The sequence below is a fragment of the Mycteria americana genome, chromosome 6 (genome assembly GCF_035582795.1).
Source record: "Mycteria americana isolate JAX WOST 10 ecotype Jacksonville Zoo and Gardens chromosome 6, USCA_MyAme_1.0, whole genome shotgun sequence".
Lineage (NCBI taxonomy): Eukaryota > Metazoa > Chordata > Aves > Ciconiiformes > Ciconiidae > Mycteria > Mycteria americana.
The window spans coordinates 14110249-14135568 of NC_134370.1; the positions used below are offsets into that span (position 1 = coordinate 14110249).

The 25320-nt window shown below is 44.5% G+C and overlaps 1 protein-coding gene across 1 annotated transcript in view; it reads right to left on the bottom strand.

Annotated features, from left to right (window-relative positions):
• SORCS3 (sortilin related VPS10 domain containing receptor 3) overlaps positions 1-25320 on the bottom strand; it is a 323256-nt gene that overhangs the window by 254599 nt on the left and 43337 nt on the right. The window lies entirely within an intron of this gene.

A 25320-nucleotide genomic window follows, 5' to 3' on the forward strand; every position in this document is an offset into this window, starting at 1 on the left:
GGAGCCCCGCTTTCCTGGAGATGGCTGAACACCTGCCTGACCATGGGAAGGAGTGAATGAATTCCTTGGTTTGCTTTGCTTGTATGTGTGGCTTTTGCTTTACCTATTAAACTGTCTTTATCTCAACCCACGAGTTTTCTCACTTTTACCCTTCTGATTCTCTCCCCCATCCCACCGAGGGGGAGTGAGCGAGCGGCTGGGTGGTGCTTAGCTGCCGGCTGGGGCTAAACCACAGCAGTTATTATTCTTCACAACACAGAAGGAATATAAACTCAGCCACCTTGGAGAGATGGGCTCCAAAAAGGTCAAAGTAAATTACTCTATGATAATAATTACTTCATCAATAATTAAAAGTGATAATAATCACATTTTGGGATGAGCCAAAGGAATACTTTAAACACCATCAGTGCATCAGGCACAAGGAGAGGGGATTATACAAAGCAGACAAAATGCAGACCTAAATTTATTATCCCAGCCTAAACTCCTCTTTGGGCTCAGAGGAAAGACAACAGAAAAAACAATGTCTGTCCTTTTTTTGTTGTTGTTGTGAAGGGAGCTCTTCTCTAAGTCACCAAGTCCCCAAAAGAAACTCTGATATCTGAAACCTTCATGGATAGCAGATCTTTAGGACACTAGTTCTGTAGCACCAAGGTGAACGATATTTTTCTCAAATGTGGACCCACCAAACAAATTATATAGGTCATACTACACCAAAGGAAAAAAGGGCAAGAGTGGCGGGGGGTCCCCCGCCCTTTTTTAGAAGGCTCTAATATGCCACTTTAAGGGCCAATCTAAACAGCTTCTCCAGCTCAGGGTCATCAGCACATGGAGCTCACCACCCACATGCAGTACTTCATGCCATGTCTCAATACAGGCGATTCTGCACAGGTTTGTCAATGGAGGGGCAGTGGTGGGGTGCTGGAAGGCAAAATGTGAGACAATGTATGGGGCTGAAAAGAGGAAAACATTTTCAAGGGGTAAGGGGGTTTTTTATTATTATTTTTATTTTAAGTGATTACAAACCATTAAAATGGAAGAGATGACAATGTGAAAAGCACCAAATGCTAATATAATGTCCCACAAATCTGATCCATTCCAGCTGATATGGCAACCATTCAAAGCCCAGAAAAAAAGATAACCAGGTGTTGCCTTCTTTAGTGACATAATGAGCTTATTAGCTCAAAGCTAGACCCCCTGGTGCAGATAAATAACTGCTGGAGCTAGGTCTGTTAACACATGTGTTTGCAGTTTCACATCTGCCTTCTGGGAAGATGGTATCTAATATTTGAAACACTGTAGTTATTTCTACTCTGACTGAAGGAGGAATGCCTGATCTGTCTGAGAACACCGATTTGAGCATTTCATGACCTTCTGTCATCATCGTATCTGGATTCCTCCTAGATATGTTAATACACTTATTCTCAACTGTTCCAGGTGTCCTGAAAAGCATGTTCATTCCTAGTTTACCAGTGAGGAGCTGAAGTATTCAAAGACCCACAGGATAGAGTCTGAGAGGACTGAAATTGCTACCCGCTACTCTCTTCTGTAAATGCCAAGTCCCTTTTGAACACCTGCCCTAATGTAACATAGGAAGTCTGCAGCCAAATCAGGACCTCAAGTCACATCTCCTGAATCCCACAGGATAACTTCTGAACACTGCTCAAGTACAGTCGTCAGGTTTTGGACTGACTGGGTTTCACCTCACATCCCTCAGTACCTCTTCAACACACATCTCCAAGTCATCAAGCCCTTCACCTTCCCAGATGCATCCATGGTGGCTAATACTACTGGCTCTTGCTGGTGCCAGCCACCAGCGCAGACTATGCCAGGCCTCCTGACTGAGGTGATAGGGGTATTTCTGTGCCATGACTTGTCAAGTCATCTTTTTTCTTTATTAACAGGGAGAATGTTTTCTGGGCAGAGCCCCCTCTGAATCCAGGATCCAGCTCTGCAAGCTGCCAAGTAGGTGCTGAGTGCTTCCCAGTTCCCTGCAGAAGCGAGACCAGCAAAAGGCATTTATGCACTCCTTTCCTCAAGAACTTTGCCCATTAATAATGCACAGCTTGCAGGCTTTTGGCACAATGCCACAAATATGGCCTCAAGCACTCTGCTAGCAGAGTAAGCATCTACTAACAGCCAATACATCAGCTGCAGCTCAGAATTGTCCAGCAGCTTTACATCTTCACTTTGCATTTTAATGTTGTATAGCTAAAACAATAACACTGCCTTTGAAGACAGAGGACAGTTCAGAATCCAAGACTTGCAAATCTCAGCTGCTCTTCAGTCTCCAGCGCCAGCTTTAAGAGAGTCCAGTAAGCCATCCCCCCAGAGAACCTAATGCAAGGAAAAATACTTGCTGGTATTGGCAGTTCAATCTGCAGCATTTTTGCTAAGGAGTAGAAGAACTAGAAAGTTAGCTACAAGGGGTTTTCAGAAACTTTGTCTTTCAATTCTCTTTTGGATATTAAGTTTAAAGACTCTCACAGTGTCTAGATCATTTCACTTATTTCTTGTGAGTGCTGAGTTCCTCCCCAAGCATACAGACTGATGCCCCAGAACACAGCAAGAGGGGCTGGAGGAAAGTATTTTGGAGCGATTGGTTCCCCTTGTGTGATCAGAGCTAAGCACAAGTGGACAGATTCTAGGCTGTACCTTTGGGAGTAATTGCTCACACAGAAATAGCACTTCAAGGTCCAAACAGGATCAGACCTATGGATTGTCAGGTCTTTTGCAAGAACATTGCCAAACTCTGCCCCCAGAAGGTCTTACAACCTGAGAAAAAATGATGGACAATATTATCTCTATTTTACAGGTGGAGAAATAAGCTGCAGAGACACCATGGGCTGTCTGCAAAGGGAAACCTATTGGTGCAAGAAATGCATTCTTCAATAAGTGTAGCAACACCCCACAGGAACAACCTTAGTCTGGAATCGTTGTGTCCAGTGAAGGTGTTTTCCCAAATACTGCAGCTTCTTTGCACACCACCTCTGCTTTATACCAAACAACTTTCCTGGGGCCTGAGATACCAGGTTCACACAGCTCCAACTCCTATTTGAGCACTTGGCAGCCACGGAAATTATGCTGGCATTAGGCACCTAAATCCCCTTGAGGATTTGAACCTACTGTCTTGCTCTGTGGCACAAAAGAATTCTTGGCAAAACCAGGATTTAGAGGAAAATCTTCTTTATCTCCCCTTAATGAAACTGGTCCTGCAACCCAATAAAAAGTTGATCCTTCCTCTATATCACTTGTATTGCAGTTCCTTTCCAAATAGTAGCACTCAGACTGACCATCTCTTACCATTTATAGCAATTCTGAGCAGACAAGCAGGTCCTTCTGATACCTGGTACTGGTATTACACTCCTAAAGCACCCCAACAACCCAGATTTCACAACCCTCAGCACTTCACAGCCTTCAGCAAACTCTAACTGACCCACTCTCTAGACAATTTGAAACTATATTCGAATGCACCCACCAACTTGTAAGGTCAGGAATCTCTTAGTCTCCTGTTTCTCCTTCTCTTGAGGTGCAGAGGTACAGTGTTACAAAGCTTTGGCACTCTAAGAGCTTGGTAGAGCAAAGACTATGCCATCTAACTGAAGTTTGCTTCTTTGTTTTGACATGGTACAAATAATTGTCCATGTTGAAGTCTGACCAGTACCACGAGCCCACTGCTAACAACCACGGCACATTTCACGTCTGCTGATGTGAGACGTTAAGGCCAGCCAAGTAACAACAGATAGCCCTCTTAGTCTTTTGGAGTTTAAAAGGATACCTAACAGTACATCAGTGCCACAAGAGTCGCACAGTAAGCACAGCGTTCGCCATAATACACAGGATTTCAGCTAGGTCTATTTGTGTGTTAAGACCACAGCCAAGTCACAGGAGCTAAACCACAGTCTAGACATCAGATCCAAAAGAGCATATCTTCAGCATTCAAAACTCACTGCTGACTTCAAAATGGAAGTCTCCCTCTCCTAATTGCCACCACTTTCTTGTGCTTTAATCTAGCACTTCCTCACCACCCTCATAGAAAATAATTAGCCTGAACCCAGCTTAACACACAGAATCAAACTGGGAACTTCTCAACTTTGACATCAGTAGCTCTATGCTAAATTGGAGGGGCCTGATTGTACAAAGCAACTTTACCACCTGTGGGCATGTCATTATCACAACAACACACAGCATGCCAAGTGCACGAGCAAATGCTGACTCGATGTCTGATGGTTTTCTCTCATATGCAATCAGCCGCTTTTGCTCACAGGACCGCAGCAAGCATACACACAAATTCAATGCCCAACTGCACTGGGTGTTCGGGAAATCACGTCTGGGTGAAGATCCCAGCAGAAATCCAACCCTCTACCCACTTCTGATGCCACTGCCTCATGCATTAGTGAAAGGTGACCCCATTAAATGGCCAGTATATTCAGAACAAGTCTAGGCTTTAAAAAGAGCTGGTTAATTTTACTGTCAATAACTGCAGCAGCTAAGATAACAGGAATCAGATCTCATGCTTCAGAATGCAAATTAACTACCTTCAGGGTTAGAAAGATACCTACTTCTTTGCCCCTGAATATCACTGAAAAACTAGCACAGAGGATTATATGACTCAAACATAACACCCGTTTATTGCTCAGTGCCCTAAGAAGGATACTGCATTGAACAGGTAAAGTGATCCAGTACAGCCAAATCTCTGCCACAACTTATTAACATCAACTTTTACTTCCTACTCTCCCACTGTCTTCATCCTCCTCTGTAACATGATTTTGTTCTGCAGAAGGTCAAATTTCATTTTCCTAGCTGCTCTCCAGCAAATGCATGCAGAATTACCTAAGGGCACTCCAAACCTTCAAACACATTTTGATAATTTTTTTGTTTTAATTGGGTCAGCTATCTATTATCAACATTAACACTGAGAGAATATTGAAAACTACAGCAAACACTGATTAGCTGCTGTTTGGGTCCTTAATTCCCTAGAAATAGGCAATAGAGCAGGCATTTCCTCCACACACAGCCTCCCTGCTGTGCCCCAATGCAACAGAAGAGCCAGGCAAAGGGAAATTAAGCAATTAATTGGTTCTTTAAAAAAAAAAAAAAAAAAGGTAGTTGAGTAAATCTTTTACTACATGGGAAAATTAATAGCAGTAGCCAAAAGACAGGCACAAGGGAAGAAGCATCCACTCCCTCCTGAAGCTGTCTGTTGCCCTCTGCCATTCTCTAGGTCGGCTCCCTACACAGCTCGGTCAATGCTCCTCGCTCAAGCTCTTCTGCCCTCACCCATTGCCAGCCTTGAGCTCCACAGCAGTTGAGCCGGGACTGTACACATCCCTCTCCCATGCACCTGGAGAAGAGATACAGCCTGGCACAGTTTTCCTGGTTTTATTGCCCAAGTCGTTGGTAAAACGTGAAAGATATGTCCTGCCTTGCAAGACTCCTAAGAATTGCTAGTTTGTGGAGTGCTTGCACACTGCAATAAGGGAGCAAAGCAACTATTGCTAATAAACACAAGTGCAGCCTACTTGATGGGCACAAATATGAGATTCGGTCAGCTCAGACTGCACTAGAGAGATGTCATGCATTATCAGCTGGTTTTCCTCTATAGGGGGGGACACTATGCTGTCCTGGTATCATGTTAATTAGTGCAATTAGTGCTAATGCTATTGGGAAAAATCTGTTTCCAGCCACAGAAAGAGTGGAGGACAGCTAAGGCAACATAGCTAAGAGGACAAGCCCAAGGATGCTCTCCTGTTGTCTCCTCAAACTTAAAGCAGTAACCAAGGTAAAACAGTCGATGCCAAACCCCTTAAGTCAGACATGAAAATGTCACAATGTGCAGGGCTGGTGAAGTACTGACACAATTTACCCTGGAGCAACACACACACCCATGGAAGAATCTAAGAGAACGCTAGAGATGTTTATCTGGGAGAGTTTGAAGGAAACCGAGCATACCTCAACAGATCAGCTCCCCAAATGCTCTTTTCTGTAATTCTCAGATCAGGAAATCTGGCAGTTTGCCCCATTTCTGATCTTTCACTGATCTGTGCATATACCAGTAAGACACTTAATTTTTCTGTCACAGAGTCTCCTCATCTGTAACATAGTGATCATGACACATACCAGCTGGTCTTGGAAACCTGTAGAGAGATAGAAAGCACAAGGCAGGAGCCAGGCTACAATATTTTTACTGCTACTGGGGTAACAGAGACATTGGCAGTTATTTGGAAGCAAGTTTAGACATGAAAATGAGGACAATAATGAATGTTTCACAGCTCTCTTTTTGAGACTAGTTTTCAGTTCCGGCCCAAACTATCAGTCTGAGCCCAAACAAGTCACTAAATATGACCTGGTTCCTAGTGAAATGGAGATATCCATTCCTGACCCCACTGGTATATTGGAAGGGTGAAAGCCCACTGTGCAACCACAAAGCCAAAAAAACACTCAGAGCAACAGACTGCAGCCAGGATATGAGTAAAAGCATCCCCCAACCTAGGCCACCTTTAGCACGTGGAGGGGTTCTAACCAACAAGCTTCTAGATTTGTATAATGCTCACTCAAGGGGAAGAACTGCTCACACTGTCCCCCTTTCACCATGACCACACTGCTGGGGGACATGGGTGCCGTGCAGCTCTTGTCACTGCCAACAATGTGAGAAACACGAAGTTCGGAAAGGTGGAGAGGAGACGAGAACCCTGCAGTCGAACCAGCTGTTATGACTAACTACAAAAAATGGCAGCATGAGATTGCTCTCACCTTAATAAAGCCCTTCTGATCCCATTTGCTCACTGCCATCAAAACAACCATACTCCCACATTGTGCAACTTCCTCCCCTCCCGCATCTTCACCACACACAGCCTGCTAGTATCCACACAGAAATCGCTGTGCATTCATAGGTCAGACATTGCTGCAAGTCAGTAATAATGCAGAGCACTTCCAATTATGCAAAGAAAACGACACTGAAACTTCTTTTCGAAGACATCAGAGCATGAGTCTGAATTAAGATTATTTCCGTTGCTTAATAACAATGACAAATCCAACTTCCCCCCAGAAACGTATTTAGATGCATACAAAAAGGGATAGAAGGAAGGGATGATGAGTCTTCAGTATTAGCTCATCAGCCACAGAAAAAGTGTTCTGAGGGCTTTCTTGGAGCACTTCCCTTCAGTGATAAGAAAACACAGATAGAAATCAGCAAGTGGAAAAGCTCTCAGTACCACCAGCAGTGCTACTTGGCCCTTTATACACAGACCAAAACTGAACCAACTAGGAGGATTAGACACAAAAGAGGTTTCTTTTACTGGAAGGACCAGCTTCTTTTACCAGAAGTGTGTGCAAGTGGCACCTCTTGTCAGGCCAGGACAGGCTGTCCTAAGCTTAGAGTCCAGCTCTCCTACCACCTTCCTGTGATAACAGCTCTCAACAGAAAGGAATTAAAGTGTATCTACACCTATAAATTCTCAGCTTACAAAAGCCCTAAAACTCAGCAGTTCCCATTGAAAGCATTCTTTGTGCTGCTTGACACACAGACACCTTTCAGGTGCTGGACAAGTTCCCCCATCCACTGATCTGCCAGTGGCCCGCCTTGGCCTGTATGCTAAGACAGTAAAAGCTGGAGACCATGAGTGAAGAAGTGAGCAGGTCATCCCTCTCCATCTACCACCCAGCAGTGCAGTGAGAGGGGGCAGAAAGAGGTCTCCATGATTTTCCATGAGAACTCCAAAGGGGGTGGCAGGAAGGCAGGACACCAAGGCACGACAGCAGGAGCCAGCTCACCCGTCCTCCACCGCTTGCAGGTCTGGGATGAGCCCGAGGCCAAGGGTCCTTTGGTGATCTGTTAGAACACAGCTTTGAGTGCTTCCTCCTACAGCTCCTTATCTCCTGTTCTACCTTTAAATAAGTCTCATCAGATCATTCAAAGAAAAAAAAAGCGGAAGCAACTCAGTCCAGTAGCTTTGGATAGGATGAGTTCAGCACCTCATTCTCACGCTGTACGGCTAGAGTTACCATCAGTCTGACACAGTTTATTGCTGTGCTCCCTCCTGTATGGTGCACTGCAGCTAATTGGCGGTTACTCAGCATCTATTCCTCCTACTACTTGTCACCAAGGAGAATGGCAGCTGGGATTTGGCACAACACTTCACCATACTTCAGTACACCCAAGTATCCTGATGAATTGAGCCCACTATTGTTCGCATCAGATACTTATGAAATGAAATTTTTTTTCTCTCACCTTCAGTGTTGATATCAAAATTAATAAGCAGAGGTGTTTTGCTTTTTAGGTGGTAAATCAGAGAACAAAATGCATAGGTCCAATGATTGCCATGCTGTCAGAGGATTATTCATATATCTGGACAATCACATGTGCAGGAATAAAATGCTGGTGATAGAACTGCAATTTCTTCCAAGCTCTGGTGCCAGCAGACATGATATTCTATTTTTTTTGTCCATTGTTACTAGAATGAAACCACCCATGAAATTAGGGAAACCAACCAGAACTCAAAGCTGGGAGGCATTCACCTCAGCTAAACTACACCACCTCTTCTGCTCCTTCTCCAAACTACACAAAATTCCAGGCTCCAGAACAAATCCTAACTATATGAACAAAACCGCAGAAGAACTAGCCTGCATAAAGATCAGAAAGAGAAACAGCAAGCTTCATTCTAGTGGGTTCAGAAGCTTTAGGGAGCAAAGTCCACTGGGATTCCAGACCTGAAATCCTGTGCTGGAATGGCAGCTGGAAGTCTCTTGCCAGTGCTACCAGCCAAAGCTTTCAAACTCCTTTAGCTCAGGGGGAGGAGAGGAGAGGGAAAAAAAATATTTAATGAAATTAATATTAATTTTCACTACAAAAATATTTTCCATTAAGTTTTCATAGCCTATTAAAATTTTTTGCTTTTGAGAAGTGAAAGAAAGCTAAAGTATTTCCTAATTGCTTCAAACTCTGCTCACTTTTTAAATGGATTTATTTTCTAAATACTTTTCAAAAATGGAAGCTGTTTTCAAAACTGAAACTGCCATCACAAAACATTTGCATTTTGATAAAAATGTTACCTTCCTCCCCCAACTGAAACACTTCATTCAGCTTTCTGGTTTGAATATTGTAGGATACAAATGAAAAAAAAAAATTAATTGCCATTTAGAAACTGCCTTCTGCTGACCCACATTATTCATAACACTGTTGGTTTCTCTTTGTTTCAGCTTTCACCTGTTACAAATAATCTACAGATTCATTCCTCTCTTTGGGCTTATCCTTTATCAGTGCTCAAGAAACCCTTCTGAGGCCAGGCTTCCTGAGCAGGCTATAACAATAGCCTTTAGGTGCTGAGATCCACTCTCAACAGCGCAGACTGGCCTTTCCAAGCTGCTGCATTGCTGACACTTTGCAAATGTTATCTCCAGTGCTGTGCAGCACCGGGTGGCGGGGCAGGCGTGATGGAGCATTAATAGAGAGCACGCACATGCACACAAGAAGGAAAAAAAAAAAAAAATCAATCACTTGCAGCAGAGATTAATAAGGGAGGTGGGATTATAAAATGCCAGAACTGCTGACAGCTGAAGTGCTGAGGAATATCTGCAAACCTCTGCAACTCCTGCCCATGATAACTTCCTTGGAGTATCCACCAGTAGCAGCTCAGCTACTGATGCCAGGCACCGTCACTGCCCTGTTCTCCAACACGGGAAAAACACAAGCCACACAACCATACACGGGAAAGTTTCACAGATACAGAGTGTTTCTGTATCATTGCTCCTCTCTTGCCACTTCTCTCTCATATCGCACTGACTGGATGTACTGCCTGACCGCCTGCTGCTCTTCTATTCATTCTGTTCTCACTCCACCCTTAATTTTACCTCCAAATATTAAATTTTCATTATTACTGGCCTCCTTTAACCCCACTGGAGCATGGAAAAGGGTAGGTGGGTGGTTGAATCCTTTAGAGAGCATTACTAATGTCAAGAGAGGGAGGTACCAAGTACTGACCTTGGACAGTCAGCTTTATCTCTGTGGATATGGCATTATCCAAAGAAGAACAATTTGGTGTTAAATTCTCCAAACTAACAGCTAATGACAGTCTGTGCAAGTAAAAATATGTAGGAGAAATCCAGACTTCAGCAGTAAGTGCAGATACTCTTGGGTTGAGAACTCAGTTTCCTGAAAACCAATGTATTTGTTATTTTTAAGTAAACCAAATACAATATTAAAATCTATGCAACCATATTTTTAGCCATTACAGTCAGTCATAGCTGGATGCTAATGCTGATTTAACTACAGGCCATTGGTGCTGGTCCCTGAATTAATTTAATTATATTAGCCCTAAAGTTCTGCTGCGTTTTCTTGACATCCCGTAAAAAGGACCCCTTTCCTGCAAGCCAAAACAGGTTACAGTGCTGGCAATTCCCCCGACTGAAGTCAAGGCAGGCTCCCAGTGGCATTACCAAGGTTTGTACTATGCTCTGCCCATTCTGCAGGTAGAGAACGAGTCGTAGGGCTGGTAGTTTGCTACCTCCATAGCTAAAGGTTTTTTCAAGCAGGTAAAACACGTGTATAGCTGCCTGCTGCAAGCACTGCTTCAGATGACCGGGGCTATAAATCATCACCGTTTTGATGATACAGTAGGTGATCATCCCTTATAGGAGGTGGTTTAGGGCTTGAGCACACAACTTACTCCAATTCCCTCCGCACTTGGTCACCCCAGTACTGCCTGCCCCCTTCCACAGGCATGAGAGTTTGAAGTGAACCAACTGCTTCTCTGGGCAGGAAATTTCAGCCCACAGGAGGAACCTGCTCACACACAGAAGTGGCTGCTAGAGCCAGGCAGCACACTGTGCCTGGAGCCACTCGCCTCCTGGGACCCCATACCCACACTTAACTAAAGCTACCTGCTTTCAGTATCAGTACCAGTAAGAGTAGCTTTAAGTACCAAAGGATCTCCCACTACCCCTGGACATGGACAGCAGGAGGTCAACAAGCCCCTGATCGCACCACTCAAGACAAAACCTCCTGATATCCCATCACAGGAGTACAAATATCCAAGGGAGGGTGGGGACACAATACAGCAACAGCAGCACCTATCTCATGCAATATACAGTACACATCTGGACTTAGGCACATGAGAAGGTAAACGCTGCCTCTCAGTTCTAGACCCTCTAACCAGCTCAAGAACAGCCCTGCTCTGAACCCTGCTAGTAGAGGTTACTTGTCTCCAGCTCCCAGGTAAAGTCCTGACTAGTTTTCTAGTCACCTGGAGAGAAAGTATCACCACAGACCTGCAAGTCTCCCTGGCTTTCTTGCATTCCAGGTATCACCAGCAGTGACAAGAAGCCAGGACAACGTGCTCCTTGGCTTAACTCACCACTGACAGTGCTCTGGCCACAGTGCCAAGATCCCAGCTATGTATCAAATCACCACATCCTGCCCACTCCTTGCAGGGGCTTACACACGGGGAAACCTGCAAGAATCTGCTGCTCCGACCTGGGGCACAAACCTCTCTCCATCCATGGCAGAGGCAGCAGGGCAGGCAGCACTGAGGAGCAGCAGGACACAGGGTGCTTCGAGAGGCAAGCACCCACCATCAGAGCCGCATGATCTCACATGCCTGCTCTTCACATTTAGCCAGCCAATTACAGCTGACTAGGAACAGTAGGGTCTTGGATTAATGACAATCGAGGTCTGGAACAGAGAAAGGCCTGCAGGGAAAACAGCAGGGAGGTATACGGACACTTGTTGCCTTTTGAGTTACCAGGATCCCCTGGAGAGAAGCATGGCTCTCAGAGGAAATGGGCACGTAACACCTGTGGAGCAAGCTGGGCATTCCTCCTGCTTACAGATCTACGGCATTATACTGAAAGGTGGAGTTTCCTCTTGGGTACAACCCGTTGTAAAAGTTCTGCTGTTGCAATGTCCATTTTTTTTCTGTTCATTTACTGAGAAATGCTTCTAGTTGTGGTCCTTCTATAAACTGGGGGTAAAGGATGCACAAGGGAAATATTTTCCTTCAAAACCTTATTTTGCCTTCAACCAAGGTGGGTGGCTGTACAGGAGAGAGGTTAGAGATCTAGAGGGAAGTCTGCTCCAGACAAAGGGACTGAATCCTGGGTGTGGAAACAAGATCTCTTTCTTCAATTGAGATAAAAGAAAAAAAAAATTATTTATCACTCAAAAAAAGGTCAGCATTAGCTCTTCAGGCAAAGCTGCAGGTGCTATTTCCATACGCTTCATGTACCCTGAACTCCGGCTCTGGAAGCTTTCAACCTTTTGTATGAGAGCAAAGACAAACCATGAATATTTCATGTGTTGCCTTCCCTTACTTGCAAGTTCCTTGGAAAATATTAAAGTACAAGCTTAATAATGTCATCATTTACTTGTCATCTCCCACCTGCTCTTTGCAAAGAAAAGAAGAAAGGAATACCTGGGCTTCCATCCAAAGTCAATGCAAACACTGTGCCCTATTCCTTAAAAGACAAATCGAAGGTTCTTCCGCAGAGAGGTGGGCTAATAATGCAAATGCACCAGATCATCTTCTAGATGTCCAAGAAAGTTTTTCCAATTATCATTCTATTCTGAATGGAAGATACTTTTATGTTATCAACAGGTAGAGCTATTTCGATCTTCATCACCATCTCCTGAAGCAAGCACCTGCTCCCTATGTTTCTAGGAATACTTTTCACCCCAAAACACCTTGAAAGTAGTCGAGGCTGACATACAGAATTATCCAAAAGCACCACTTACACCTTTCACAGGTTGAAATACAACCTGTTCTGGAGTGAAATGCAGCACCTGTTTACACAGAAGAGTTGCACATGCACACAGTAACTGTATGATCAGGTGAAAACTCTTGGAGGGCTGGACCATTGCCATTTAAATTTATCCTAGAAAAATATGGTGCCCAAAAACCTACAAAAAGTGTCCCACAACTTTTGTCTAGCAACACACAAATGGCAGGGACCTCCTGTGTGCCATAGTCTTCCAAAAGTATCATCAGCAACTACCTCCCATTAATAAAATGCTCCATTTCCTTCATGGTACCTCTGAGAAGGCCATTACACAGCCTCACTGCTCTGCACAGAAGGCTTTTTCCCGTTTTACCTTCAGCTCATTCACTAACAGCTAACAGCTGATTGTTCCTGAACAAACACTGCCCTCTGTTTTCAATAGCTCTTCTCCCTCCCTAGTATTTGACCTTATATATGCATGACCTTAATGCATTTATAGAGAACAAGCACTTCCTATATCTGTTATCCTTTCCACCAGTTTTACAAGCTTTTAGTCTCCTCTCATGAGAGGGGATTTCTTTCCCCCAGTCATCTTAGTAGCCCTTCTCTGCCCATCTTGTTCCATTTTCAAGTCTTCTTCCTTGAACATGGCTGACAAGAATTATACGTCATTTTCTAGTGCTTATAAATTATTGACAGGGGTTAGTTTTGCAAAAGGCACAAATGGGAACAGACTTGCTCAAGCATTCAACACTAGCAAAGATACCCCCTTACCTGTGCTAAGGATTACATACAGCTACGGGGATGCTTGAATGCGGCTGGTAAGCAGACACTGACAGCAACACAGGACTGGCCAAGGCATGAAAGTGCTAACATTAGTCTGGCTACAGACCACTACATAGGAAAACAAATCATCAAAACCAGTGACGGCAAGATAAGTTTTCTCCTTCCCCATGCATACACACACACACTGAATACCATAAAGCACTTTCAGTCCCCAGGCAGGATTTTTGAAATACAAAAATACCTGACAAGAGGAAGAGGCTGGACCAGACCTCAAACAAAGTCACATGCCTATATCCCTGGGTTTCATCTGGAAGCAAGTCTTGCCAAATTGATTACTACCATTTGCTACAGTGGCTCAACCACACCTGCACCCTGAGTCACTCAGGATGTATCACTGATCTCAGAGATGCTGAACACCCTGAGCTCCAGCAGAACTGTAGCCCTTTCCAGGCATTGCTTTGCCCCAGTGTCAGAGTAGACCATGTCAGCTTCCCATCTCGTACACTCTGGTTACAACAACCTGTTACTAATGAAAGAGAAACCTGTTTCTCTGAGTGCTGTCATGGCTTTACAACCCAAACTCAGGTTCTTCAGCTGCTTCAGGAATAAATGAGATAGAGTCCCAACTAAGAAGATGTAATAAAGAACTAATGTAACTTGTAAGCTCAAATCTCTCTCTGTAACCCAGACAACAGTATCAATATTCAGCAAGGACAATTCAATAGACGGAAAGCTCAGATGCACTCCAGAGACTTGTCCCAAGAGTCAGACTTCTCTGAGAGTAAACGATTGCAATGACTTTCCACCAACATAGTTTAAGACAGGGGAAATCTCTTTAGAAATCAGTGATTTAAAGCAAAATATGCCTTGCAGCCCTGTCCCTCCCACTTGCTTTCCCTTTCCAGACACTTCCCAAAGTAAAAGGATGAGAAGAAAATTTTGTTCTGAAACAGATAATATCCAACATGTATAAAATATACCCTTACGTATATACACACACAAACTTGGTTAAAAATAAAAGTTCAAATTCCAGATCAGAAAAGTCTCAAAAAAAGGAAAGGTGAAAAGAAAGAAAAAATAGCCCTAAAACAAAAAGGGGGAAAGGAGCTCACTTCTAAAGAAAATTAAGTATTTGACAAGGAACCTGCAGAATTTGAGGTGCAATAGTCAAATTGTCCCAAGCACATCACAGGGCCCAATAGAGCAAAACTTTTTGGTCTCTGCTGATGTTTCAAAGTTCAGTAGATCCTGGCAACTCACTGTTTTCTTGCAAATGAGGTGACTATCACAGCAACTGCAGCCAGCTGGCTGGGAGTACAGAGATTCAGTATTCTTGGGGGTCTTTTAAGTTTTAAAAATTCAGCATCCCAGTAGAGTAAATGAATACAGGCCTTGCCAGGTGGCTGATGGCTTCACTTGATTTGCCAATTTTCCCTATTTTCCATAATGCATCACAGGTTCTTTGCTAGCCCTCAGTAACACGAAATGGGAGCACCTTACCCCCCTCTAACACAGCCTTTCCTGTAGCACTAGTGGAAACTTGGAAATGCAACCGTACCCTCTTCACAAATATAAGCGCTGCGAGTATCTGCCAAGGAGGCATCTCACTGTCCAGCACTACGCACTGCCTTAAGCTAAGCATCCTTGGGTTTGTACATACTTCACAGATAGGGCAGAAAGGGGACATCAAAGGGAGCCACAAAAAAACAGAACACAGACTTGGGGTCTAAGGTAGCAACTTCCGCACTCAGGTTGTGTTTCCTCGGCAGAGGTTGCTAAAGGCATTTCCACATCCCTACAAAAGACAAAGCAAGGGGAAGACTTGGACTTGGTGCACCTTCACATTCACACACCAGGCTTAGTTTGACACAAGCAAAGCCAGCAGGAGCTGACATTGGTGCTGAAGGAACCCATCCCTCTTTGGGCTATATTTCATGAGCTGCAACTTGTCTTTTACCAATACTGCTGTGTGAGCAACCACACAGGAAAACAGACTAGGAAATTGCCCCAGAGGAATAACGAGCTTTGTTCAGTGGCATCAGTCCTGTTCACCTCAGGACCGCACAGAGACTTTTGTGGGAGCAAGGCAGGGGATGGGTTGGGGATTACAAGGAAGCAGCCAGGAGATGGAGGAATAACAGGATCACCTGCTTTGGATGCTAGAGCAACTTTCTGTCACCAGTTCCTCCCCTCCTGCCAACCCAACTCCTGCCATTTAGTCTCCATCTCCTTCAATGCACCCCCAGCAACCTTATCCTTCTCCTTCTGCCTCCTTGCACTCTACCAGCTCTTACACACTTGCGTCCATCTCCTTACACAGTGTTCACACCTACGCTGTTGCCTCCTCACCTCCTTTTTCCCAGGCTGCCAACATACCTCATCCCAGCTCCCTTCTGCATCTGGTGCCAATCACAGCTCCTGATCCCGTGCAGTTTATAAACCTGGTCTCAGCACATGTACCTATCCTTTCTAATACCAGTGATCTAGGGTTAGACGGGCCTTTGGTCTGGATCAGTGGGGCTGTTACATGACATTTTTAGACTCTAGTAGCCCATCTCTCTTTACTCAACACATATGCTTTAACAGTGGGTCTCCCATCCTTAGCTTCACAGAGGAAATCAAGACACTGTTCATCCTTCTGATAGCTAAAAGAGTTGCAGAGGAAGAGGACAGAAAAAGCTGTAAGTATGAAGTTTGTGGAAAATGACCACGTGTATAAAATAACCTGCATTACTGGTAGTTTTAAGGATAGGCCAGCCTAATGGCTAGAGGTTGCATTTTGAATGAAGACTCTGAAAGAAAGGTTGTGGCTACCCAGTGAGCAAGATGGGCTTTATGGGCACACACTGAGATAATGCCCAGTCATAAAGCAGGGCCTCGCTTGGACCAGCCTCCATATAAAAACAGTCCAAGAGAAAGCACCTATCCCACCATCTCAACAGCTTTTAATTGGGGCAGGGAACTGTCCCTCAGTTTTGCCCCTCAATGGTGTAATTCGACTGAGGATTTTTGGTGGCCAAATTCCCACTGTCTTTCTGACTGCTGAGAATAATAAAGAAAACACCACCTCACCCCTACAGGCTCCAAGCTCCTGTCCCCCAGACCAGAGCACAGAGTGTAGCCCACATCCCACACGGGCTATCTACTGGCACAGCGCAGCCCCAGAAAGCCACACAAGCCTTCCTCATCCCATTAAAATGCCACTGCCACACTACAGCATTACATACAGATCTAAAGCATCATGCTCCTGGGCCTGTACCAATTTAGAATAAAGAAGAAACTTCCCTGCAGCATGTATTACCACACAGATGCCAAGCATTTTTCTGAAGCATCTGGTATTTGTCACAAAGTATGGGACCGCACACTTCATTCTTCTGATCCCCCACCACGGTGCCCATCTTGATGCCTTATACTGTCCAAGCCATGAATCACTAAAAGGTGACAGGGGATGTTCTTATGAGCATTAGCAGAGCATGGCTTTGCCTCCAGGAGAGGGCACCAGCGGTATATCCTCACTAGCCAGGAAACTGCATTCTCCCATCCATGCCTGCAATAAACGGCTCAGCAACAGAAAAGTACCCGGGCGACAACGCTGCTTATGATAAATTAGGTGAGCAGAATCCATCTTCTTCCTACAGCTCTATTAGCTCTGCAGAGCTCACGGGAGTAAACCACATTTTCACAGCAAAGGAAAGAGACTCAAGGACACAACTGGAAAAGTGTATCTATTGAATAAGAGGGTGCTGTGTGCACTTAAGCATTCTACTACAGACAAGCTATGCTAGAGGTAGATCTAAAGAAAAATTTAACATATACCAATGGAAAAGGCATCTGAGAACCAGGGTACTTGGATTTAATACCCTCCGGTCCCATCACTGCCCTTCCTGTACATCTATTACCCTTTCCTTCCCTAGATTGTGCTCGTTTTTACTATACAGGTAACAGGTCTTTTGAACAGGAATGGACTCCAACAAAAAATTAAGTACAAGGACGGCCAAAAGCCAACTAAAGAATCCAATTTTCCCCACTCCTTTCACTTCTCTCCTACTTATCCATCACCCCTGGAGCCAAGACGCTAAGTTAGATAGTCTTTAGGTTGGTCCCAAACAACCATTGTCACATTCAGTCCCGGTCACTCATGGCATTGTGAAGAACTCCTTGGCTTCAGTATCCTGGCATGACAAGAAGCAAAACATGGAAGAAGCTCTTATAACCAGACTCATTGCTCCCTTAAAAACAAACTACCTGGTCCCCTCCCAACAAGAGAAAAAAAAGAGAAGCATGTTCTCTCCAAGTCATTTCTCTCAAGCAGCCTCATGTTCAGACTAGATTAGTCAATAAGGTATGTCCAGGCAGTGCGTCTAATTGGAACTAGCCCAGCTGACAGCACTGCAGAGAGCCACCTTTGCACAGTGGTTAATTACTACAGAGAGTTTAATGAAGTTTCAAAAGCCCCAAACCTTTCTTCCTATCAATAAGGAACTGGGTTTGTTACATGCCACCATTATTCAATTAGAAGATGTGCTCACAAGGCTGGGTTCAGTCTCACCTTTGCATGCTAAAGAACAGTGTATCAATCTGCATCTTTGCCCCTGTTAAAGAGAAAGGAGATACTGTCACCATGACCACATCTTTACTCTGCCTTCCACAATGTAATCTGTTTGCAACAAGAAGTCTTAGTCTTATGCATGGATCTCCACCTCTTTTCCAAAGAAACCAAATGACTAACAAAATTTAAGTCAAGCTAGTGCTAAAGGAGAAAGACTGACAGCCCCAGAGACCAGCAGCCACCTAGTATCTCCATCCTAAGAGACTCAGCTTCTCCGGCCATGTCCTGTCTGCATGTCCAACGCCAAGCCTAGAGAAGCAATCCATTAAGGTTAGAGAGCTGTTCAGTGCTGAACCTCATTTTTTTCTTTCTTTCATTGAACACATTTGCAGTTGATTCTGGGTCTCCTTTTCTCCTTTCCCTCTTGAAGTCTTTTCTCTTTCTTTGGACTATTGGAATAAAATATTCAAATCAATGCATCATTTGCTCACCCTGGCAGCTCTCACCATCTAGAATGATAACAGCACCCATTAGCACTCTCACAGACAAGGATCCCTTCCTGCTGTTCCCACTGCAAAGCCCCATCCTCACCTCTGCCACAGGTTTACAATTTGGTGGAAAAAATTAGCTTTTGCCAAAACCCAACATGTAAGCTTTCAGAAAAGCAGTGAAATGGGTTGTTTGGTGGGGTTTTTTTCAGCTGATTTATTTCCATTCAGTCCCATTACAGAAGTTGCAGAAGTAGGAAAAGCAAAGATGCAGGTTCTGATTGCTCCATTTACATTTCTATAACTCATACTCAGCTCTCATTACAAGTAAGAACCCCGCAGCTAGCTCACAATGTGGACTGATGCTTTTGATAACTGATGAAAATCACAAAGCAAGGGACAGTCTGCATTTTTAAGTTCTCTTCACTGCATAGCACTTGCTTATTTAGATCATATGAGGCATTGTTTGCTAAATACACAATTTCAGATCACATTGCAGGGTATTTTTCTTTTACCTATAGTCCATCTTATTGAAGACACAGAGGACTTGAGGCACTGAAGTTTTCTAGGATCCAGGAGTTTCTGGTACATTTTCATTTTGAAAGGAAAATATTATATTCTCTTATAGTTCCTTTAAGTTAGTCACAATTTTCCTACAGTTAGTCACAATTTATTTCCTATGCAGCTACCTCAGGGGTAGAACAATGAAGTGGTTAAATTGCTCACAGAAACTATACATGAGACCTGACAAAAAGGTGAAGGAAAAAAAAAAGTCCCCGCTGTCTTTTGTGAAATAGAATAGGACAAAAAATTGGTGGGGAAAGAAATGTAATTCAAGAACCTCTGGGGTATATTGCAAAGAGCAAGAAAGAAATTAAAAGCAATAAATAAATAGTTGACAATGTCCATTTTAAATGACAAAAACAGGGCTCGTATGTTCAACGTGAACATTAACTACTGCTGTGTTGTCTGGGTGGCTATAAAAACAGCCAGCCTTTGTGAACCTGGATCTCACATGGCTAGCCTTCCCTCCTCCCTGCCCCACCCCAAGTCAGTTTCTGAACTAGTTGCCCACCAGGGCAGTAGAAGAATCTGGCTGAAGCAGATCACAGGATCGTACTTTCAGGTTCCCTACTGGTCAATTATGAATCATGCAACATGCTGTTATTATTTCCAAGATTAGAACTAAAAGCCAAAAGCTACTCTTTAGCAGGACATCAAGTCATCAGTTAGACAAAGCACACAGCTGGCTATAAGTTGGTCTACATCGTTCTTCAAAGCACAGAGTGCTCCTACTTGACCACTGTGTCCTGTATTTCAAACTGTATGTAACCCAGCACTGGACACTTCCTGGGCTTGCAGCCAGCACTTCCACGCTCTGCTGTGTAACTCTCCCTCCCAGACAGCGGGACTTCTTCCACTGCAGACACCCCAGGTTTACAACCTCCATCACAGACTTACCACACCACACAAAGCAAGTGCGTTCAGAGCCATCACTCCCCACTCTTTGGAAAACCCCTTCTTTGGGATGCTCACCACCCGCTTTCTGCCCTGCACCAGTCACTCCCTGAGTAAAAAGCTGTGTTTTGCCTGCTTTCCACGCACAACCTTGGGTCCTTTTCTCTTCAGGCTTGCGAAATAGTCCCTGTAGTTGAGGTGGTGGTCTGCAAGCTCTGGGCACGCAGCATAACCAGCTCCTACCACCCAGTCAGAAGGGTGGAGACCTGACAACAAGGTGTTAGGAAAGGCGACAAGGGCAGGGCAAACATCTGGTCCCTACTGTCCAGTGTTTCCCGGCTGCTCAGTGCAGAGTGCCTCCCTAGTCACTGAGGTCCCCATGTGGATTCCCTCATGTCTGATACAGGGTGACAGTGCAAAGGTGTCTCTCCCTTCTTTGGCCATCTTCTGTCCTGAAGTTTATAAAGGCTTTCTAGCATTGATGCCTCTGCCTTCTTGCCAAATTTGGCTGAAATCAGCTAATGAGTTTAAAAAAAAAAAAATTAAAAAAACCCAAACAAACAAAAAAAACCCCAAGGGAATTGGTATACTCTATAAGCATAAACATCACAGTCACCCTGGGAAAGTGCCAAAAACAGGCTAATGCTCAAACAGCAGCAGATCCTTCCCTGGCTTCTGTGTAACTCTCAGATGCTGTGGACAACACGAGTCTATGGTCACACTGAGGATCACAGAGAAGCCCGAGATGTTCATGCCCTGACCCAGCCATTTACCATTTTGAAGCACAAACACAGAGATTACCTTGCCAGCTAAATCAGTTGAGCCTCTGTCAGAGTCAAAACCTCAGGCACCAGAACACAGGTCTCAAAACCAGACAGATCCATCCATTTACACGTCTAACTGCCACAGCAGCAACCACAGTTGTTGAGGCAGCTTAATGCAGCAAGGCAGCAGCACATACCAGTAACCGCCTCTTCACTCCCAGCATGTTATAGGCAGCGATAATATATTAAAGGCCTATACCCAAAAAAACCCCAAAAGCCAGCTGCTTAACCGTGAGTCATAGGCAGTGTCCACACTAGATTGGGAGAAATTGGTTCAAGGGTCCTGGATTGAGTGACTTCTGTTTTGCCCTGGAAACTGAATAGGCCAAGCAAGCCCCAGTATGAAGAAAGCAGCTCTCCTACGATGCTGAAGGTAAGTAATGGATAACAAACAGACAAAAGTTATTTGGGAAAGTGCTGTTTTGCAACAGCATCATGCAGCCATTATCAAACAGATTTCCTACACGTTCGCTTTTCCTGCATGGGCTATTAGTAGCTGATGTTTGGAAGGCTGGCCATTATACACAAACACCTTGCAAAACTAGGACAGCCATTCAGTTCAGAAAGCCAAGATGCTGGCCAGCAAACTGACTATTTAGACTGTCCCGGAAGCAAAATGTATTCCCAACAAGCTGCCCCCCAGCAAAACCAAAGATCTCACAGTATGTGATCAAAACAGAGATGGGGACATGCTGTCATGTAATCAAGAACAGTAGCCTCTGATGAAGCCACATGCTGTCACTGCTTTTAGACTACAGATAAAACCTAACCATGCTGCAGTACAGGTAGAAATCAGTGTAAACCTCTGGCCTCCATCACAGGGACTATCAGGTTAGACAACCCTGAAGAATGTGTCTACCTTTGAAATCTGTAAAGACAGGCTAGTTTAAACATTTTTTCACCAAACACATCCCCCTTTTCCTCTCAACAGGCTGTAGAGAAGATGAAGAGCATTTTGGGAACCCCATCTAATACCAAACACCAGGATTCTGGGCCAATTAAACTGCAGGGTGGGATTCCAAGGCCCTTTACCCAAGATACAGCCACTGGAGGTTTCATAGGGCTTCTCTCAACTTGCTCATTACTTTGCCAGCATTCCTGAAGGGTTATATTCTATTGATGAAAACAAAGAGGCACACGAAAGAAAATACACCATTTTTCAGAGCTGTCTTTCAATCATCCTTCAGACAGAAGAACTGGGCAGAAAAAAACCCAGGCACATTCTTACCCATATTTTCTTTAGAGTGGCACAGAGATTGGCACAACTTTTATGGGGGGAAGGAGGAGAACAAGGACAGGCCAGGTCATTACATTCGGGACATTGGCAGCATCATCCGAAGAGATACAGCAGAGAAACCCCACAGCTGGCTCCCAGCTGGCCAGTCCACACACACGCATAGCACTTTGCAGAGACACAAGCTCTTGTACCAAAAGCACTCTGTCTACAGTGGGTCAGGGGTGTATCTGTGCCAAAACCCACCTTTCTGTACCACTCCTCTATGACCTCTCTACAACAGCATCAACATAACTCGGCAGCTACCAGGTCCTTCCAGAGCTAGGTCTCTGCACAGGACATGCACGCCCAGAAATACAGAATCAGTCTTCATAGAAACCAGGAGAACTTAATGAGGAAAGAAGGATGAGAGATCAAAGCTCTATCAGTTAAATAGCAGGGACCCACAGCTATACTGCAATTCTACTTTTGCATAGCAGACAAGGATCTCTAATATCCAGTGTCTTTAATCTCTTTAATTTCTGCTCTCATAGTTGTTCTTTGTCCATGGAACAAAGCCTGATCTACTTATAGATTTATACTTATATAACAAAGCTGAAGTGGTGGTGAGTTTTATTGGTGTATTTATTATTAACCAAGTGCACTAGAACAACCTCCACTGTGAATGCAGTTTACCAGGATGACGATGCATCAGCAGAACTGAATCGATGTAGGCAGTAGGGGCTGGCAGAGAGGAGGAGGGATATAGTGAGTCACCCACAGGACTTGTCTGAAGCAAGTTTCTGCTAGACCTCTACATCAGCTTTTTGTTTTTCCTTTGCCTAATCCCTAGGGTTCACCAAGACCAGACAGGCTACAGAGGGGATGAAGCAACCCTTTTTGGCACTTGCAGAACACACAGTCAACATCACACTCCGAGCAGATTGCCAGGAACAGAAGACGAGCCAGGGAGTCCTAGTCCTCCTCCAGCCTGCTGGCTAAGCCCTAGCTCTGCTCACCACGTCTGTGGCAGGCTCACATACCTCTTTTCCTGGACCAGTGCCCACTGGGGAACACCAGTTGGATGAGAGCAAACAAGGTTTCTAACATGAGCAACACAAAGTCTGGGTAAGGAATTACTGGGATACCGGAGACGGACACTGTCACTTCCAGTAGGATACTCCAGCCGACACCTCTGCTAGACACAGCCTAAGCTTCAAACAGACTTTTCAGCCTCCTCTTGCCCTGCTACATGAGATCACACCATTGTGGCTGTGTATTGCCAGGAGAGACCCTAATTCTATATATTTAAAAGACGTTTGGATGAGGTGCTTAGGGACATGGTACAGTGGTGGTCTTGGTAGCGTTAGGTTTACGGTTGGACTCGATGATCTTAAAGGTCTTTTCCAACCCATACGATTCTGTGATTCTGTGATATTACCAGGTGAGGACATCATCTTCTATGGCTCTTTTGAACACAAGGCCCTGCTAGGTGGGACACTCCCAATAGCTTCTCACTCCAGCCCCACACAGACCGTATAAATCAGAGACAACAGACATAGCAGATGACAGAGGCAGACAGTATCGCAGAGGAACAGACAAGGTTCTGCACTGCAAACTTTTCAGATCCAAACCTAAAGCCTTAATCAGGAAGAAGAGAGGTAGTAGAGAAGGAGTCACCCAGACAAGTCAGAGAAAAGTGGCAAAGGCTCCGTATGAACCGTCATCGGGAAACAACACTCAAACACATGCCCCTCTGTCTTCCTCCCTTATCAACCAGCAACATTTTGATTGTCTCATTTTAAAGTTGAACTTTTTAAACAAATTATAACAAAGCTTATGTGAGGTTAATCACTCCCCGTTTCCTCTGGCATTCATTGTAATAGCACTAATTACAATAAACACATTTAAAATTAATGTGCATATCATATGCATATATCAATTGCATTCTAATTTACCATTGATTAACGTCCACAGGCTGAACGTGCTTTCAATAGTAAAGAACGTTTGCTTAGTCTTTACTTTCAATAGTGAAGAACGTAAGCTCTGACATAGCTTAACCCACCTCTGCCTGCCAGACTGCTCCCACAGCCAGGTGGGAGGCCATGACAGATGAGACTGACAGAGGAGAAAACATGCAAGCCACCAGCAGCGAGTTACAGATCTAGGCAAGCTCCGAGCCTATGACACATGGTAAAGATGAGCCTTCTGTCTACCCTAAGCCATCTCCAGTGCCTGTCACTTTGGAAATGGGCTCACTCTCAAAATTCCAAAGCACTGCTCTGCTACTGTATTTTAGATTTTCTTGCAAGCAGGCAGGATTTAATTTTCACTAACACAGTCGGTTTTTGCAAATAGCCATTATTACCCACCTCCCTCTTCACCAGACACAATTCCCTCCAAGCATCCATCAGCACGGCTCTGCCAGACAGGGCCATGATGAGGCACAACCCCAGCAAGACTGGCAGGAACCTTCAGTGGGGTTGGGAGGCCAAGCTACATTTTTCCCAATACCAGATGCAAACAGAATCAATCATATTGATTCAAGACTGTTTAAGCTGGGCCGGTACAGCTGCTAAGGTATGGGCAACCTGTCCCACAGTCAGTTTATGTGTCAGTTAAACAGATGACAAATGAGTAGAGGGGTACTGTGGGAAGAGCTTGAACAATTCCTGCAGCTCTAATATGTTCCCTCCCCTGAGCTGCTTGTTCTGCCCCTCTGCCAGAGGACACACTCATTACAGCAAAAATGAAGAGTGCTCCTGAGCCACACACACCTACCTACAGATTGAAATGATTTTTAAGTTCATATGCCAAGATGTGAAACACAACTAATGCTAGATTTGCAGATGATAGCATACATGCCACATGAGCACATTTCCAGCCTAACCTGAGTGAGGAGCAGCTGAGAAGACAACACACTTTCACTTCTGCCCTGTCTGCTACAGCCATAACCCCACACTGAAGGAAGGATGAGACACATGTTATTGGCTTCAGCTGGTGCTTGTCTTTTCAGAGTTCAGTGGTAGCACACAAAAAGGATGCACATCATTCAGTGCTGAAGACTCAGATGAGAGGTAGCAAGTGATCACAGCAGTGTAACTTGATGGCATCCCATCCCATGCATGTGCCTACAGTCAGATTTGCTCAGGCAGCAAAAGGGGAAGGTTGAATAAGCTATTGCTGAAGAACAGTTTTTTACCAATCTTGATGTAGCCATCAGAAAACTTACCACAACAGACTGCTAAAAATTTAGTCCAGTAGTATTATCCTATCTCCCCAGACAACCTACAG